At 44.5% G+C, this 19,981-nt stretch overlaps 1 protein-coding gene across 10 annotated transcripts in view; it reads left to right on the top strand.

Annotated features, from left to right (window-relative positions):
• Nucleotides 1–15,101: 15,101 nt before the first annotated feature.
• ACOX3 (acyl-CoA oxidase 3, pristanoyl) overlaps nucleotides 15,102–19,981 on the top strand; it is a 56,518-nt gene continuing 51,638 nt past the window's right edge. For all 10 annotated transcript variants that reach the window (XR_015553054.1, XR_015553055.1, XM_087434860.1 and 7 more), the window contains exon 1: nucleotides 15,102–15,243. The gene's annotated coding sequence lies outside the window, so the exon portion shown is untranslated. The remainder of the gene's footprint in view (nucleotides 15,244–19,981) is intronic.

Raw genomic sequence — 19,981 nt, forward strand, 5'->3', positions numbered from 1 at the left:
CCCAAGCCGTGCTGGTGCCTGATAGAAACACGATCCGAGCTGGGTAAGGAGGAGAGTCCTAGGCGCTGTGCTGATGGAATCGGAAAGCTCGTGCCGCGTCCGACGTCCGGTCGCCTCCGGTCCCGGTGACTGAGCAAGTCGCGGCGCCCCGGCCCTGGGGTCAGCACGACTGCCTGAGGGAGGCCCGCTCTTCTCCCCTTTCGTCCTGACGCGCTCTCCGGGGGGGACAGTGCGGCGGCGCGTCCTGCGGCCGAACGCAGCCCTGCTGCTTCTGTGACAGGTGCACGTCAGCTGTCACCTGCCTGTCCCCAGGAGGAACGGGGAAGGTTCGGTGCTGCCACATCAGGCCAGCATCACCAGCACAGTCTGCAGAATCTAGTGATGTTCCAAAATCCTCGAGGCTTCTTCACTCTTGCTGTACCTTAGTCCCTCCCTTGGGATTTGGCCATTCCCTAAGGGGTCTCTGTCAGAATGAGAGAGAAGTGAAAACGAACTCAAATCATGTGATTTATCAGAGAGGAGAGCATGGACCAAATGTCTGTGGAATTAAGTAAGAGATAAATAGTGACACGACCTCGTAGCCACTCCTGTTATGCCAGCCCTTTCAGGCTTTGATCACGTCGTTGAAGTGTACGCTGTCCGTATTCGTTTCCTAGAGCTGCCATAACGAGTTACCACAAACCGAGTGGCTTAAACTATCAGAAATCTGTTCTCTTACAGCTCCGAAGGCTCTTACTCCCTGCCTCTCTCAGCTTCTGGTGGTTACCAGCGATTGTTAGCTTGGCTGGTAAGCCACATAACTCCAATCTCTGCCTCCGTGGTCACATGGCTGCCTTCTTTTGTTTCTCTGTATCTTCTCCTACAAAGACTCGATTTCCAAATAAGGTCACGGGTACTGTGGGTTAGGACTTTTGCATATCTTTTGGGGGAGGAGGACGTAATTCAATCCCCAACTCTGTCCAAAGATGTTTAGCCTGGTTGGGGCAGCCAAAAGACTAATAATTATAAATCTTACTAGTTGCTAACGTGTGAGGGGACCTCAGCTAAGCACTGAGGGTGCAGAGGTAAATAAGATCCTGCCCTTGAGAAACCTTCAGGCCAATAGTGGAAGCAGACAGAAGAACAAGACGATGATTATACAGGGGTTAGAGGTTGCAGAAAGAGGGAAATTTTTTACTCTCTAAGGTCCCTCCTGTCTTGAAGGAAGGTGTTTTGAAAGGAGGACTCTGACAACTGAGTTAAATAGCACCAACATTGTAAAAAAATCTGCAAGGGAGTCCTGACTTCAGAAGTCCTGGCTGTCTAAATAAAGGGCACAGAACAAAAGGAATAGTTCCCAAGGGTGTACTAGTTTCTTCACCATGGAGAAAAACAAATCTTCCCATTGTTACCACACAAAATTGGGGTTCTCTTGCCAAATGCACATAAACAGCCAATTAATCAGCCTTTGGGAAAAGAGATCAGCTTTATTCTGTGAGATCAATCTGCATGGAGGCAGGGAGCATGTGCCCTCACATCTGTCTTCCCAATTCAGCATTTGGGGCAAAATTTAAGAGGTTAGGGAGAACAGGCTGACACATGGATGCTGGCAGGACAAGTTTTGATTGGTAGGCTTCAAGCATTTATGGTAAGGTTTTAAACATTTATGATAGGGTTCTAAACATTTATGATGAGGTTCTAAACATTTATGACAGGGCTCTAAACATTTTTGATGGGGTGGGGAGGGAATTTTAACACCAGATCTTCCTGAATGAGGGACCCCTCGCTTCTGATAAGAGTCCGACTTTCCAGTTCCAGTCATGTCCCAGTCCTTGGGTTCCGTGGGAAGGAGGAATTGGTTCTGCGTTCATTTCAGGTCAAGATTTCCTCTTCTTCACATGCTCTGGATACGTGACTTTGCAGATTTTCTGAAAGGCAATTCTTCATCACTGTTGATAAAGGATGGGGTCGGCTGAACTGGTCCTGGAGGGCCCACAGTTACAAATCCTTCCTTTTTGTTGTTCATTCCTCAATCTTGAGGGATATAGGGTGACAACTGCTCTTGCTTCTTCCTGCTGATAAGGGGCTTAGGTTGTTCCATCTCATTGAACCAGTCTCTTAGTAAGACAGTGATGAAGGTGGTCTTCCAAAGTTGTGGCTACATTGTGTAAGCAAGTAACCAGGTATTTAATAAGAAACATTTCTAGAGAAATAAAAAGAAAAACAAGTTTAATGGTTGGAGCAAATTATAAACCAGCTTCTGAGCCCAGGGGGCAACCAGTCAAGAAGATTTTAGATGTCAGAGTTGAAGCATTTTTTGCAGTTTGAAATGTCTTTGATGACATCATTGGGTGTTCAGGTGTCTTTCTGAGTAGCTTACACAGCAACAGGCATGAAGCTCTCTTAAGTTTATATCAAGTTGTCCAGCTGCAGTTTTCAGGGCTTCAGGAAAAAGGGCAGGTTCAGTTCTCAATGGTGGAAAAAAATCAAAAACGTTAGTTTGGAGATTTGTAGCCAGATATTTCAGGAGACTAGAAGAATTCAGGATCCAGTCCAGTTTACAGATATAAAACAAAAACCTCAAAGACAATTATCAGGGGCTGGCCCAGTGGCATAGTGTTTAACTTCGTGCGCCCCGCTTCAGTGGCCCAGGGTTCGCATGTCCGGATCACGAGTGTGAACCTACACATCGCTTAATCAAGCCATGCTGTGGTGGCGTCCCATATACAAAATAGAGGAAGATGGGCACAGATGTTAGCTCAGGGCTAATCTTCCTCACCAAAAAAAAAAAAAAAAAAAGACATCAGAACTAGAATCTAATATCCATGAATGTGTACTATATTTTTTATTAAAACATAATTTAAAATCACTCTCATTTTTACTGAAGATAGCCAAATTAAGGTCATTGGTTTGCAAAATAAGTCTAGTTTCAATAAACTGGACCAATTATTTACACATGTACAGCAAGAATAGCAATTGATTATATAGGTTCTTTCAAATCTGCTTTAATGGAACTTTTCATATGGAATCTCAGATTGAACTCTTGAGGCCAGGGAAACCAAACCAAGGACTTGTCATCAGACTCTGCCTGCAATACCTTAGATTTGGGTGAGTTCCTCTCTTTTCAAGGTCCCCAAAATATCCTGAGGTTCTTTGCACCTGCCAGGGAAGTGACCTTCTTTACTCACCTGGTAAGGTTGCTGGGAACCTTGTAAGCAAGGTACCAGGCCAATATTTCCAAGTGGCTTTATTCCATAAAGTCAACCTTTGTTCCTCAAAAGCTGTCTTGTCATATCTGAGTCTGAATGTTTCTCTAAAATATGACATTCCAGTCAAAGCCTTGGTAATATAACCAATGTTTCCAATTGTGTCCTGCTATGAGAAGAACAGATTCTTATTGAACTTATGCAAATAACTGTATTGCAATGAAAATAATACTCACTCACTAAGTATTTCCAAATTCTGGAGGAATCAGGTAGGGAGAAAAAGATAAATGTTTCAATTCTGCTTACCAAGGTATAATTTACCAAACTGCTATAAGTTATAGTTAGCTTAAAAGAAAAGAGAAAAAGCTTTCCTTATATATGGAAAAAACAAAACACCAAAAAATCAGCAATATCTCAAATGAAAAGTCATAAACATTATAATTATGTTCATCAGTTCATTCAGTCTTGTGTAATAGATTCTTGATCTTAATCTTCTGTTACCAGTTTTACGAGGCCATCAGTCTCTCCATTAGAGTTGTGTAATTTCTTACCCAGTTCAGTTTTATAACATGAAAATTTATCAGAAACCTGCATTCTAGAGCAAGTGTGAGAGTCCTTTCCATGAATCTCTCTGAGGATGAAATACATCTGCAAAAACATCAGAGTAAAACAACTATTTGCAAATGACAAAAGACTCAAAAGGGCAATTGACAAAGAAATGTGGCTATTTCTGTGACATACAACACGTCAAGATAGTAACTCTAATTATGGCTGACAACCAGGACAGATCAGAATTTTAAGAATGTTATATAATTTTTAAAACACTTATATCAATAACATTTACCCATATAATATCATAGGTCACTGTGAGATGATGATTAGTTACCTGTTTAACCTAAGTGACAACAGAAGATGTTAAGGCAAACAAAGAGAATTAAACAATTTTTTTAAAACCTTCATTCTCTTAATAGAGAGACCTCAGCTTTTTGAACATAGGAAATTACTGCGACAAAACATAGAATTTCTGCTTTTTAGGTAGACTTACTCAAAGGTAAAGAAAAACCTTTTATAATCTCTTTATCAGGAGCAGACTAAAAGTTCAAGATAATTATCCTTTTAAGAGAGAAAAAACCAAATTCTAATTTTTGCACCAGGTTACTTTTTATATTAAAACTCATTTACTTAGTTAAATTCATTTTAATCCTAGCCAACTTGATCATGCACAAAATTCTTTGCTTAGGGTTCCTCTTCCACAAACCTTCTATAACTTTCTTTTTACATTCAGAATTTTCCCATACCTTCTTTCTTCCCTTCTGGTACTTTAGGACAAATTTATCTTTCTTAACAAAACAAACAAAAATATTTCCATTCTTATACCTTCTTTACTGAAAACATTCATCTTATTTTCCTTGAATACAAAGCTATTTTCCTTATTAATTTTTAGTAGCTTTAAATACATATATTAATTAGAATTTTTAACCCTCACAGAACTTAATTCTTAGTGAAAACTAAAAAGTAAGCTATTATGAACTGTGTTGTACATTAGCATTCTGTGGCTTGGCAAGTTTATGAACACTTTTCATAATTCCTAGAAACATGTTACTTCATAGTACAATTTTTAATAAAATACAAGATATGTTTACTAATAGACCCAAACATATTTTAGTTTCTCTGTAATAAGAAGCCAAAAGTAGATAAATTTAGACATTTTCGCGATAATGTTTCAGTATTTTATCTTATTTGAAAATAACCCAGATAGTCAACGAATTTTTTTATCATTTCATTTGACCTCGCAAAACTTCAAAGTTTCAAGTTACCAGAGAGATTTTGGAAGTTATCTTAAATATACATGCCATAACACATAATTATTGTTTAAAACTTCACCCAACATTTTTATCTTTTTCACATATGTTTAGTTTAATTCATTTACAATAATTATTTAGATTGCCTATAAAACTTCATGAGACATTCGACAAAATTAGCTATCATTTTAAGTCACTATTTTTGCTAACCAGATTTGTAATAGAGATAACACCAGCTTATTTGACCAATAAACGTAGAATAAAGGCTGCATTTCTGCACCATATTCAATGCTGATAACTCTGAAGACATGTCCATTTTAATCAAACCAACAATCTTAAATAAGCTTTCAGTTACCAAAGATTAATTTATATCATGTTAACTTGAAAGACATTTGGGTTAGTTTCTATTACATTTAGAAATAATTTATGTAAGTGCTTACTTTAAGCAATTGAGTAGAGCTCTTTAGAAACTATACCATCTAGGGGCCGGCCCCGTGGTGTAGCGGTTAAGTGCACACGCTCCACTGCTGGCGGCCTGGGTTCGGATCCCGGGTGCACACCGATGCACCGCTTGTCAGGCCACGCTGTGGCGGCATCCCATATAAAGTGGAGGAAGATGGGCACAGATGTTATCCCAGGGCCAGTCTTCCTCAGCAAAAAGAGGAGATTGGCATGGATGTTAGCTCAGGGCTGATCTTCCTCACAAAAAAAAAAAAAAGAAACTATACCATCTGGAGGTAAGATATCACACACACCTATATACATAGATATGAAACTGAGGATCAAGGAGTCAAAATTTCCCTAGATTAGGGTGAAACTGTGCCTTGTACCCACAAAGTTAAGGTGGGAAACAAAATAATCAAAGTTTCTGAGCTTGCCTTGCAGAACAGGAGGACCGCTGATAAGAGAGGAACTCGCTGACAGCCCCCTGCCTAACTAAGCATCGTGCAGGAGCATTGAGAAGCTAAAATGACTGATTGTAAACTTTAGATGTCACAGACTGAAAATCCACCACATGCAACACATAGAACAGACAGTCATGCCTGTGCAGAGGACTCTTGGAACTTCAGCCCGCAAGGCCACGTGCTCCCCCTCCCCTACCTAAAACCCCAAATAAAAACCCTTGCTTGTAGCTTTTCAGGGAGTTCAGGATTACAGCTTTAGCTGCCCATTCTCCTTGCTCGGCACTTGGCAATAGAATCCCTCCTTTCTTCTACTACACCCAGGGGCAAAGACTGGCTTGCTGTGTCATGGGTGAGCAAACTCACTTCAGGTTTGATATCAGACACACATACACAGAGACTCCACAGCTATTGTTTTAAAATTACTTCCATGAGTTAAGTAATACAAGGCTCCCTAGTGATGAATCCAAATTTTGTTTCAAGCTTTTTACTAGTATTTGTGGAGAACATGCTCAAGACGCTAGATTTTTTGTGAGGGTGCTTTTGTGGCCATTTTTCTTTCCCTTTTTCCCTTTTTTTTCCTTCAGTCTTAGGAATTAGTGATGGGCTACATAGTTCCTGGAGAGTTTGCAAGCTCTGTGAGATAAGGGAACTGGGTGGAATCCGAACTGCCTGTAGGGCTGCATTTCCAGTCTTGCAAGGACTTTTTTTTTTTTAAGGAAAGTTGCTCTTAATGCCTCATAAATTGGGTTGTAACTTAAATAGCATTATTGGTTGATCTACCTGTCCAGCTACATCACAAAGGCACAGAGAAAGCATTCAAGTTTTCTCCAAGATGGAGTGTCTGGGGCATATTTGCCTTATCAGTTTCTTCCTTTCTTCCTTCCTTCCTTCCTCCCTTCCTCCTTTCCTCTCTTTCTTTTTTTTTTTTTTTTTGGTGAGGAAGATCAGCCCTGAGCTAACATCCATGCCAATCCTCCTCTTTTTGCTGAGGAAGACCGGCCCTGGGATAACATCTATTGCCAATCCTCTTCCTTTTTTTGTTTTGTATTTTTTTTCTCCCCAAAGCCCCAGTAGATAGTTGTATGTCATAGCTGCACATCCTTCTAGTTGCTGTATGTGGGACGCAGCCTCAGCATGGCCGGAGAAGCGGTGCGTCGGTGCGCGCCTGGGATCCGAACCCGGGCCACCAGTAGCGGAGCGCGCACACTTAACCGCTAAGGCACGGGGCTAGCCCCCTCTTTCTTTCTTTCTTTTCTTTCCTCCCTCCCTCCCTCCCTCCCTCCTTCCTTCCTTCCTTTCTTTCTTCCTTCCTGAGGAAGATTGTCCCTGAGCTAACATCTGTGCCAATCTTCCTCTATTTTGTACGTGGGACACTGCCACAGCATGGCTTGATGAGCAACGTGTAGGTCCATGCCCAGAATCCGAACCCGCGAACCCCAGGCTGCTGAAGTGGAGTGCACAAACTTAACCACTATGCCACTGAGCCGCCCCTGCCTTGTCACTTTCCAACATCCCAATATCTACAGGCATTTTGAGAAGAAGAGGGGAGGCTTTGGGATTGGAGAAAGTACAAGTGAACTTTGAACTGCCTTCTAGAGCCATATCTCTGGTCCTACAGGGATTTGCAAGACAAAGATGGTTGTTTCCAGCTCGCCAAAGAACCGGATTACAGTCTGAATGACAAAAGAGGTTGACCCACCCTTTCAGCTACATTTTCCAATTGCTTCTTTATATCAGGGAGATTTTTAACTTAAGAGGTGAATTGAAAGATTTTTATGTTCTAAAACTTCAGGACAATGTATCACACCTTTAAAAAGTCTGCACCCAGTGTTTAATAAAGGCCTTTTCTCGGGGCCAGGCCAGTGGCGCAAGCGGTTAAGTGCACGTGCTCCGCTGCGGTGGCCCGGGGTTTGCTGGTTAGGATCCCGAGCGCACACCGTTGCACCACTTGGCAAGCTGTGGCGGCGTCCCATATAAAGTGGAGGAAGATGGCATGGATGTTAGCCCAGGGCCAGTCTTCCTCAGCAAAAAAAAAAAAAAGAGGAGGATTGGCAATTGTTAGCACAGGGCTGATCTTCCTCACACACACACAAAAAAAGCCCTTTCCTCCAAGTGTACAATTCAACTCTAGACCAATTCACCCCGGGGGGAAGGAGGTAGAGTTTTCATTAGTGTCTGTGAGACCACGAGAGGAAGCTGAGACTCCAAATGTGATTAAGTTCTTAAGACTAGTCATTACAAGAGCGCCCTAAAATTTTTTCCAATTTAGAATTTTTCCCAATTTAAAGATCCATCCTCTGGCCATTGACCAGGAACTTAATAGTGACTAAAACCAGTAAGCCTTTTATGGCTTAATTATGGACACAAGAGGCATCCCCAAAAGAGAGTGCAAAAGAAGCAGCCCTCACAAGATCCAGAAAGTTCACACCCAAAAGCAGTCCAAGAAAGCAAAGGCCTCCACAGCACAGGTGGTAGTGCACTAACAAGCCATGAAGGTTGAGACAACAAAGGCCCCCAGTGGATTGGGACCCCTCAGGACAAACTCCCCTGAGAGCTGATACAGCCAGACAAAGAAAGTACATCTTGGAATCCCAGCCTACTCTACTGGCTGCCAAGATGCATGCCAGTATGTGCATCCTCTGAATGGCAGAGACCAAAGAGGTCACAAAGCCAAGCTCTCAAGACACAGAACAAGACAAAAGAAAAACCCTCATATGCACATTAACAGCTTTAGCTAAGCCTTGGGTTTCTTGGAGCCAAACTTATACCTAGGAGGGAGATGCCACAGGGTTGAGGATTGTGTATGCTTTACAGAGTACCTCGTCACATGGAAATTTTCTTGAGGTTGGTGGGGGACCTGTCATCATCTACCCCAGTTCTGTGACCAACTTATCCTATCGTGAGAGTCTTCTTGAGGTGGTGAGTGCCCTAATGGCTCTTAACTGCTCAACCCATGACCACCAATATTTGTGGCCTTTTGTGGCTTCTAAGAGGCCCCTTAGCAACAGCTTTCACCTTATGCATATACTTAACCTACAGCAAAGTTTACTGAGGGCCTGCCCAGACAACAGGCTTATGGAGATGCCTGAGTCTTGCTCTGTGGTTTTTCCCTTTTTATGACACGAAAGACAGAGACAAGGAAAAATAGTGACCATCTCTGGGAGGAGAAAGATCGATAAACCAATGAGTATTCTAACCAAATTTCCCAGAGTCACTGAGTCCAAGAAGCTAGCTTCACCAATATTTTCTCCTGCTAATCTAAATTTAGAAAAGAAAAAAAAACTCACTACTCTCACTTCCATTGGACCCTGCAGACAGAGATTAAGGAGAGGGATGTGGTAATAACTCTTACCTCATGCTGGCTCTTGTCAGAGGTCCAGGATCTCTCAGCTGCAGTAGTCCAGGAGCGAGCAGTGTCTAGCCAGTGAAGTTTTGTCCCATCCTGGCCACCAAACTGTAGGGGAGGAAGACAATTCCTCTACCCTCTAGGTCCTTCTGGCTGGTCTAAGAATTAAATTGACATGAGACAGAATAACAGAAGAGAATAAAACAAAGTTTAATAACACGTATACATGGGAGAAACCAGGAAAACTGAGTAACTCACCAAAATGGCTGAAGCCACCACATTAAATACCATTTTCAGCTAAAGACAAAAGAGGATGTTGGGGGTAGTGATTTGGGATTTCAAAGGGGAGGAAGGCAACTTACATGGAGATGGAGAAGCAAATGTTTGATAAACAAGTGTTTGCTGGGCCGTCTAGAGACACTGTGACCCAAGAGACAGAACTTGGATAAAAACGGGCTTAGCAAGGACCCTCCCAGTCTACCAACACCCAGAGTTATCTATGATGGTGACCCATCCTGGGGACAGGCCTTTTATCTTGAATTCTTTTAGGCAGTTAGGGGGAAGGTCAAAGTCTCTTTCAGAGTCTTTGTCCTAAAAAAAAGACACACAGGGGCGGCCCCGTGGCATAGCGGTTAAGTGTGCGCGCTCCGGTGCTGGTGGCCCGGGGTTCGGATCCTTGGCGCGCACCGATACACCGTCCCATATAAAGTGGAGGAAGATGGGCACAGATGTTAGCCCAGGGCCAGTCTTCCTCCGCAAAAAGATGAGGATTGGCATGGATGTTAGCTCAGGGCTGATCTTCCTCACACACACAAAAAAAGACACACAACAACACACAGCAAATAGGAAAGGCTTCACTGATGTAGGAGGCTGGTGTTAGACTGGGCATTCTTGCTTATTTTAGTTGATCTCAGGATGCAGAGTGTTTGTGTTTTCATTCAGCTTGGTGTGTAATGTCCTTAATCAAAACAGCTGCAAGATAAAGTGTCCACTTTGATTTCTCATGTACAGCAAGAGTACTGTTTCATTTAAATGTGGGCTCAATGCCTCAGAAATCTCTTGTCTCTCAAGCTCTGTACTCTTATGCTTCCAGGTCCTTTTGTGGCTCTGAGTCTTTACCCTGTTCTGGCACTGACTGATTTAGTCCCTGTGGCTCTGCTGCATGTCACACAGGCATAGCAGGGAGCTATTGCTGAGCAGAAGCCTGGAGGCCTAAGACTCTGGAGTGAGAGGTCATAAATCCCAACGTTTAGGAGGGGAGGTGGAAAATTTCAGTTCGCTATGGGCTAGTATCCTTGCATAAGGTCATGTCAGTTCCTTGCTGGAAACCTACTCATTGAACCAAGAATACTGTACAGTTAATCTGCCTCTTGGCTCCTGCCCCCAACGCCCCACACCTGGTCTCTGCTTCCCTTTCCAACCTCATTTCCCTTCTCACCCGCTAAGCTCCTATCCCAGGGAGCTCCTTTTTCTTGGGACTTGCCAGGCTCATTCCCGCATTCCCACCCTAGGGCTTTTCTATAGGCGTTCCCTCTGCCTGGAATGCTCATTTCCCATTTTCTCCCAACTAAGAATTTGAAGTAAGGGGCCAGCTAGGTGGTGTAGTGGTTAAGTTTGTGTGCTCCGCTTTGGTGGCCCAGGGTTTGCAGGTTCAGATCCCATGCATGGACCTACACACCGCTTATCGAGCTGTGCTGTGTCGGCGTCCCACGTATAAAGTAGAGGAAGATGGGCATGGATGTTAGCCCAGGGCCAATCTTCCTCAGCAAAATGAGGGACAGGCAACAGATGTTAGCAGAGGGCTGATCTTCCTCACCAAAAAAAAGAAAAGAAAAAGAAATTGGAGTAAATGTCCTCTCCTCAGGCAGCCTCTGACACACAGCCCCCAGATACTTCGTATCTTATTGCCTTGTTTTATTTTCTTAGAATTACCCAAACTTTGTGTGCTGTCTCCTCCTTCTAGAACACAAGTGTCCACAGGTCAGGAACCCTGTCTGGCTTGTCTGTCACAATAGCCCTGGCTTAGTTTTTGGCACATGGGAGACGCCCAATGAATAATTGCTGAATGAAAATGTCTCCGAGCGAGCGAGAGAGTGTGGCAGGCAGGAGGAGTGCGTGGACGGCAGGGCTGCCCAGACTGTCTCTCTGGGGAGAGGCAGGGCCCCAACCAGAGGCTGCTGAGTGAAAACTGGCAAGATCCAGGCTTAGGTTAAGATTCCAACCCATTGCCTGGGGTTGGGAGAGTTCTTTAGATAGTGGTATCCTATAGAACGTTCTGTGAACATGGAAATATTCTATGTCTGCATTGTTCAATACGGTAGCCACATGTGGCTACCAAGCACTTGAAATGCAGCTAATGCAACTAGGGAACCGAATGCTAAATTTATTTAATTTTAACAAAGCACATTTAAATTAAAATAGCCACATGAGGCTAGTGGCTACTGTACTGGACAGTGCGGCTCTAGAGACCCAAGTGGGACACCTAAAGCCCCTCCGTGCTGGGTCCTCGTCACCCAGGTGCTGGAAGCTGGGTGGAGCTGGGGATAGCAGGGCTGAGGCTTCAGCGGGAAGGCCCCTATGCCTGAGCGTCCTAAGTGCCAGCCCCATCACGCTGATTGCATGGGCTTCCGCCCACTTCAGCAGCAGCCCTGGCCTCCCCATTGCCTTCCAGGCCCTTGGCCAGACACTCCCCTGATGCCAAGACACCTTCAGTATTTAAACCCTTTGGATTTAATGTGTTGGGTTTATAGTTAAAAAAAATTCTTTCATTGACTCCTGCCAGTAACAGCTGCCATGAAGATCAAAGCTTTAGCTCTTTGTATGTGCATCTCATACAAACTATATTTATATAGCACAACTCTTTCCCAGTGCCATTCTCATCTGCCTACTACTTGACGTAATTTTACTAGGGGGAAGGAGGTTGGTGCTGGGTGCTGGTGGCCAGGGCAGAGCTGTGACAGGAACATACTTAGCACCCACCATCATGGCGCATCCCACCAGTGACCTGTGACTCCTTTCCATCCACTCTTGTGTGAATTCTGAACCAGTGATGGAGGTGATGGTGGTGGTGGGAGAGAAAGGAGGAAGGGGATAAGGAGAGACAAATGGCCAGAGTTTGGGAGGAAACTTCACTGCTAACAATGTGTTCAAATAATTGCAATGACAGCCAATAGAGCAAATGACTAACAAAGAGCAGGGAATGGGTGTGCCAAACGGGTGGAGTGGGACAGACATCAAAATGAACAAAAGCGGGTGGGTGGGGACTGATGGCAGAGCTCCAGTAGGGGACTGCCAGATCATTGTCAGCTGAGTTACCAAAACAGTGCTCATCCTCCCATCCTGTTCCCACCACCGCCGCTGCGGCTCCTGGCAGCTTTACCAGAAGTAGCTAAAAAAACATGTACAAAACCAAACTCCCTTTCTTTTCCCCAAAGTTGCTCCCCTCATGCCTGTCTCAGTGGCATCTCCATCCACCCAGGTCCCAGCAAAACAACCCACAGAGTAGTGTGTGACCTCTTCCTCTCCCCCTATCTCACCACCATCCAATAAGTGTCAATGTCCACCCAATTTTACCTAGAGACATCCAAAGTACATTCCTTGTCAGACACAGGCCAAGCAGCGTCCTCAGGCCAGGGAGGAGACCAAGTTGGGGGTACTGGAGGACTGGCAAGCAAGACCAGAAGGTGGGTCCTGAGGTAAAGCCAGAGTGGGCTTTACTGGGAGCTAACAACAGTCTTAAAACCAGTTACCAGTTCAAGAAACTAAATGGAGAGAGTGAAGTAACGAGGCCAAAACTTGCTCTGAGCCAGCCCCGACAAGCTGGGAGGTGCAGGTAGACCGTGTGAGAAGAGGAGGGAGGAAAGAGAAAGGCAGAGAAGGGAGGGGGGCCTGATGACATTTGCAAGGCTGCAAACATCTGCTCTGTATGGGGTCTCCATGTACATTCTGTGGTGACACCCTATCTTTTACAGAACCAAGAATAAAAAGTCACTCAATTCCCTCCCCTGCTCCAACTCCACTGCCGCAGGCCTGTCTCAGGCTTTCTCGCTCACCTGCAGTAGTTCACCAGTTGTTCCCGCATCTTCACCTTTAGCCTGCCCTCCACTGTCTGCTTAGAAATGTGTACTCTCTCCCTCTCCTGCAAGAGACTCAAATGATTTCCAAGCAGTATGTTTTTCTAATGTCAATAAAACATGTGAACCTGACTTGCTTTCTAGTAGCTATAAATTTGGCAGAAACTGTGACCTAAAGGAGGTGTGAATTCTGTCATGAAGGAGTATTTTATTACTCTCAAAAGTATCTCCAAACATTTGAAAAACAGTAGCCCATATTTTTATTAGACCAATGTTATTTGAGGTGCAGGCAGTTCCGGGTGCTCCCATGGACTCAAGGACCCCTCGCAACAATGCCACAGACCTCTGGCTGGCAACATGGGCCTAGATAAAGGACCAATTCTGACAGCTTAGCATGGCACGTGCAGGGCCTGATAAATAAATGACAAGCAATAGGATATATCGGAGTATATGAGGAAGCCATTTGGTGTAAAACTAATTTGGCCTGACCTTGTTTTTCCAAAAGGCCCTGACTGGCCTGTTGAGCACGCATTGTACATCTGCTTGAAATATTTACAATGTCCCAAAGACAAGAATGATGTCCTTAAGGATAAGGATGCAGCTTCCCCTCACATCGCCATTTCTTTAAAGATAAGCATTTCTTCCTGGAAACTAAGATTAATTACCAACCTGTTGTCCTTGCCTTGTGACCACCAACCTGCTGACCAGCTATCCGCTCCACCAGCTAAGTAGCTTGTGACAGTAGTAAAAGAGATGCTCCAGTTGTATGTGATGTATGTTCTTTGTTCCAAGATGGTATGTAACCACTCTGTACACCTCACTCCTTTGGTGCCCGTCCTTCCTTGGGGAAGGCAGGCCCTGGGCTAGTCCTCAGACCTGGCTCATAATAAACTCACCCCATTTTGATTTATAGATTGACTATGGATTATTTGTATCGACAGGCCCTAGTTTGTTGATGAGTCTCTTCCTTCTGCTTTTGCACCAGGAAAGTCCCACTGACGCCCCTAATTATACGTCTGTTTTGAATAAGGGTCACAACTGTGAAGGAAAATGTTGTCATGGAATGAAGGAGAAGACATTTCATAGCAGAATAGGAGTAGAGAGAGAATTTCCGGACATCAGCTGAGCATCTCCGCCCAGACGTCCTACCAACTTCTAAACCCGACACGTCTCGAGCTGAACTTGTCATCTGTGCCTTCCTCATGACTGCCCTGTCCATCTTTCAGTTCCCTTTAAACGGAAACCTTTTGACTCCTTCCTTCTTCCTTATATGGTAAATTGCCAAGCCCAGTTGATTCTCTCTGTAAATTCCGTTTGATGTGCATGTCTTAGTTTGGATCCCCCCAAACAGAGCCTGAGACAAGGATTGGCATGTCGGTGTTTAAACGTGGAGCTGACCCCAAGATGCAGGGGGAGGAAGTGGGAAGTACGAGACAAAAGAAAGAAACGCTAGTAAACGCTAGTGCATCATCGAGTTGGGGACCGCTATGCGCAACCAGGCTCAATTCCACTGGACCCTCAGGAACGGGACAGAACCGCGGGCCTCAAACTTGACCGAGCGGCTCACTGACGGGGCGGCTTACTATGCCGAGAACGCCCAGCCCCGGCCGAGGGCCCGGAGCCCGCGGCTCTGGAGCGCGGCCCAGGAATCTGCAAGTTAAACCAACATCCGGGACCCTCACGGCTCGGCAGCGCGGGCGCCCGGACGCCTCCCGCGTTTCCCGGGCGACAGGCGCGACCTGCGCGGCGTGATGACATCAAGGGCGGACGGAGGCCGAGAGGGGCGGCCGGCGGCCCGCGGCCCGTACGGCTGCGCGCCCACTCCGCTCGCCCTGGACGTCGGCCGCGCTCACGCCGACATCTATTGAGTGCGTGCTGTGTGCGTCGGCAGTGCGGAGACGCGGCGAATTGGGGGGAGCGCGCCTTTCCAAGGTCGAGCCCGCGTCAGCACCGGGGCGAGGGGGCCGGGGGACGGAGTGCAAAGGCCCGGGGGCGCCCTGGGGGTCCCCGCGGAACTGCCCGGAGCAGAGGGGGCGCGGGCTGGCGGCCGGCTTAGCGCGTGAGACTTTTTGAGGAGCTCGGACATTGTCCCCCTGAGGCCAGCGGACAGCTGTCCCCTAAAGGGGGAGTGATCAGATCTGTCTTTGAGAGCCACCTCTTGCCCCGCAGAGAGGGAAGTGGACTGAGGGCTCTAATAATGGCGTCGAGGCCGCGGCTCCGTGCCGGGAGGTGTTCAGGTCCTCCTGCGAGTTCCAACGGCCGAGAAGGCGGACTAGCATTACCGTGTCGTCATAACCACGGAGGCACAGAGAGGCGAAGTGACTCGCCCAGTTCACCCCACTCGTCAGCTCTAATATTGGGGTCTGATGCCACAGTCTGGCTTCAGAATCCTCGCTCCTAACAGCTGTGCCGTCATGCAGTAATGTTGGTGACCTCAGGTGGCATGGGGCGATAGGGACTTACTCGACAGGATCGTGGGGTTTGGGGTGAGATGTGCCTGATAACAGCCGTGTGACCTTGGGCAGCTTTCTTCACTCTAACAAGCTCGTTTTCCTCCCCTGGAAGATGAGAGTACTGATAATACCTGGAGCTGCCAGTACTGTTGAGGTTATGTAGCTGCTTAACATATTCACTGGCACTCAGTGATTGCTCAGTCATTGGAGGTTATTATGGCAGATTTAATAGGAGAGGGGAGAAATGGAAGGATTGAGTAGGCATTAAAGAGGTGCCGTGAGGGGCTCAGTAACTAATTGGGTTATGGGGCATGATGGAGAAGGGAATCCCGGGATGACACTTGGGTTTATAGCTGCAGTAACCCTTGGGCCGCTGGCGGTGTGGCCCTGGGCCTGCAGGAGGACAGGCTGGGTTGGGGGCTCAGGGTGAGCCCATTTTGAACATGCAGAGTTTGAGGACCTCGGGAACATGAGAGTGGAGGGGTGTCCAGGAAACTGCTAAGCAAGCCATGGGTCTAGAGGTCTGGATTGGGAGCCCTCCATGCATTAGGGAAAATTTAAATGGATGCAAGAGTGGCTAAGGCCAGGTCTGCGAGGAGACGGAAGAGGAGCAGCCAAGGAAGAGGCCAGTGGTGGTCTGGACCCCGCAGGGAGGGAGCAGGAGGAGGCACAGGGATGGGGCCGCATGCGGGCAAGTCCAGAAGGATGCAGAGTTCCCCTTGGACTTTACTTCCTAGTCTCTGCCAAGAGCTGAGCCTTACTTTTTGAAAAAAAATTGCGTTATTGAGATATAATTCACATACCATACAATTCACCCTTCTGAAGTGTACAGTTCAGTGGTTTTTCATATATTCCAGAGTAGTGCAACCATCACCACTGTTTAATTCCATAACATATTTTCATTACCCTGAAAGAAACCTTGGACTGGTTAGGAGTCACTCCCTGGGCCCCGCCCTCCCCAGCTCCTGGCAGCTGCTCATCTACTTTCTGTCTGTATTTTTACCCATTCTGAACATTTCGTGTAAATGGAATCATGTGATATGGGACCTTTCGTGTCTGACTCCTCACTTAGCATAATGTTTTCAAGGTTCATCTGTAGCATGTGTCAGTACTTCCTTCCTTTTTGTGGCTAATAATATCTCATTGTATGGATACACTATATTTTGTTTATCCATTCATCAGTTGATGGACATATGTGTTGTTTCCACTTTTTGGCTGTTACAAATAATGCTGCTATGAACTTTCTTATATGAGTTTTTCTGTGGATGTATATTGTCGTTTCTCTTAGGTATATACCTGGGAGTGGAGTTGCTGGGTCGTATGGTAACTGTATATTTAACCTCTTGAAGAACTGCCAGACTTTTCCAAAATGACTGCACAATTTTACATTCCCACCAGCAATGTACAAGGGTTCCAATTCCTCCTCATCAACACATGTTATTATCTATCTTTTTGATCGTGGCCATCCGAGTGGGTGTGAAGTGGTATCTTTTTGTGGTTTTGAACTGCATTTCCCTGATGGCTAATGATGTTGAGCATCTTTTCATGTGTTTGTTGGCTATTTGTATATTTTCAAAGAAATGTCTATTTGAACCCTTTAAATTGGGTTATTTGGCTTTATTATTATTATTATGTTTTTTGAGGAAGATTAGCCCTGAGCTAACATCTGTTGCCAATCTTCCTCTTTTTTGCTGAGGAAGATTGACCCCGGGCTTACATCCGTGCCCATCTTCCTCTACTTTATATGGGATGCCACCACAGCATCGCCTGATAAGCAGTGCATAGGTCTGTGCCCAGGATCCGAACCTTCGAACCCTGGGCAGCCAAAGCGGAGCATGGGAACTTAACTACTACGCCACTGGGCCGGCCCCTATTTGGCTTTATTATTGAGTTTTAAGATTCTTCATATAGTCTAGGTACAAGTCTCTTATCAATATATGATTTGCAAATGTGTTCTCCCATTCTCTGTGTTGTCTTTTCACTTTCTTAATGGTGTTCTTTGCAGCAAAGTTTTTAATTTTGATGAATTCTAATTTATCTATTTTTTTTTATTTTATTGCTTGTGTTTTTGGTGTCATATCTAAGGAGGCATTGCCTAACCTGAGATTATAAAGATTTACTCCTGTATTTTCTTCTAAGAGTTTTCTAGTTTTAGCTCTTGCGTTTAGCTCTATGATTCATACTGAGTTAATTTGTGTGTGTTTGTGGAAAGAGTTCAGCTTCATTGCTTTGCATGTGCCCGGTTGCCCAGCACCATTTGAGAAAAGACTGTTCCTTCTCCGTTGAATTGTCTTGGCACCCTTGTCAAAAAGTAATTAACCCTACATGTAAAGGTTTATTGCTGGCCTCTCGATTCTAGTCCATTCGTCTAGGTATATCTGTCTTTATGCCAGGACCGTAATGTCTTCATTGCTGTCACTCTGTATTAAGTTTTGAGATCAGGAAGTGTGAATCCTCCAACTTTGTTCTTTTTCAAGGTGGTTTTGCCTCTTCTGGGTTCCTTAAATTTCCAAATGAATTTTGGAATTAGCTTTTTAATTCTTGCAAAGAAAGCCAGCTGAGATTTTGATTGGGATCACATAAAGTCTGTAGATCAATTGAGGAGTATTGCTATTTTAACAATATTAAGTCTTCTGATCCATGGATATGAGATGTCTTTCCATTTATTTAGGTCATAGATTTCTTTCAAAAATGTTTTGTAGTTTTCAGAGTATAAGTTTTGCACTTCTTTTGTTGAGTTTATTTCTACGTATTTTATTGATTTTGATGCTCTTGTAAATGGAATTGCTTTTGTAACTTCATTTTTGGATTGTTCATTGGTAGTGTATAGAAATACAATTGAGTTTTGTGTATTGATCTTTTACCCTGCAAACTGGCTGAACTAATTTTTAGTTCTGATAGTTTTTTAGTGGATTCCTTAGGATTTTCTATATAGAAAATCATGTCATCTGCAAGTACAGATAGAAATGGATCATTTTCTTGCCTAATTGCACTGGCTAGACCCTCCAGTACAATGTTGAATGATAAAGGTAGAGCTGACATCCTTGCCTTCCTTGTTCCAGATCTTAGGGGAGAGGCATTCAATCTTTCATGTTTCATTATGATGATCGCTATGGATGTTTTGTAGAGGCCGTTTATCAGGATGAGGAAGTTCCCTTCTCTTCCTAGTTTGCTGAGAGTTTTTGTCACGAAAGGGTGTTGGATTTTGTCAAATGCTTCTTATGCATCAGTTGATGCGGTCGTGTATTTTTGTCCTTTATTCTGTGGTGTATTATATTAACCGATTTTTCAAATGTTGAACCAACCCACATTCCTGGGATGAATCTCACTTGGTCATGATGTATAATCTTTTTTATATGTTGCTGGATTCAGTTGGCAGGGTTTTGTTGAGGACTTTTGCATCTATATTCATAAGGGATGTGGGATTTTATTGGGATCACATTGAATCTGTAGATCGGTTGGGGAGTAGTTGGTCTGTAATTTTCTTTTCTCGTGATGGCATTGGCTTTGGTTTCGAGGTGACACCAGCCTTATGGAATGAGTTGGGAAGTGTTCCTTCTTCTATTTCTTGGCAGAGTTTGTGGATAATTTGGTATATTTCTTTAAGTGTTTGGTAGAATTCACAATTGAAGCCATATGGCTTTTCTTTGTGGGTAGTTGATGGATTCCTCATTCAATCTCTTTCCTTGTTAGACGTCTATTCAGATTTTCTATTTCTTCATGAGTCAGTTTTGGTAGATTGTGTCTTTCTAGGAATTTGTCCATTTCATCTAAGTTTTCTAATTTATTGGCATATGGTGGTTCATAATATTCCCTTAGAATCCTTTTTATTTCTTTAACGTCAGTACTAATGTCCCTTCTTTGATTCCTGATTTTAGTAATTTGTGTTTTCTCTCCTTTACTGGGTCAGTCTAGCTACAAGTTTGTTAATTTTATTAGTCTTTTCAAAGAACCAACTTTGGTGTTGTTGATTTTCTCCATTGTTTTTTCTCTTTTCCATTCCATCAGTTTTTGCTCTAATCTTCTCTCTTCTGCCTTCTGCTTGCTTTACATCTAGTTTGGGCTTCTTTTTCCAGTTTCTTACATGGGGCTTGAAGAGCATGACTTGAGGTCAGACATTGCTGGATTCAAACCCCTTCTGTGCCACTTCTCAGCTGTGGGAGCTCTGGAAAGGCAGCCCCTATGAGCTTCAATTTTTCCATCTTTCAATAGGGACA

The sequence above is a fragment of the Ceratotherium simum genome, chromosome 8 (genome assembly GCF_057802395.1).
Source record: "Ceratotherium simum simum isolate JZ-2026a chromosome 8, ASM5780239v1, whole genome shotgun sequence".
Classification (NCBI taxonomy): domain Eukaryota; kingdom Metazoa; phylum Chordata; class Mammalia; order Perissodactyla; family Rhinocerotidae; genus Ceratotherium; species Ceratotherium simum.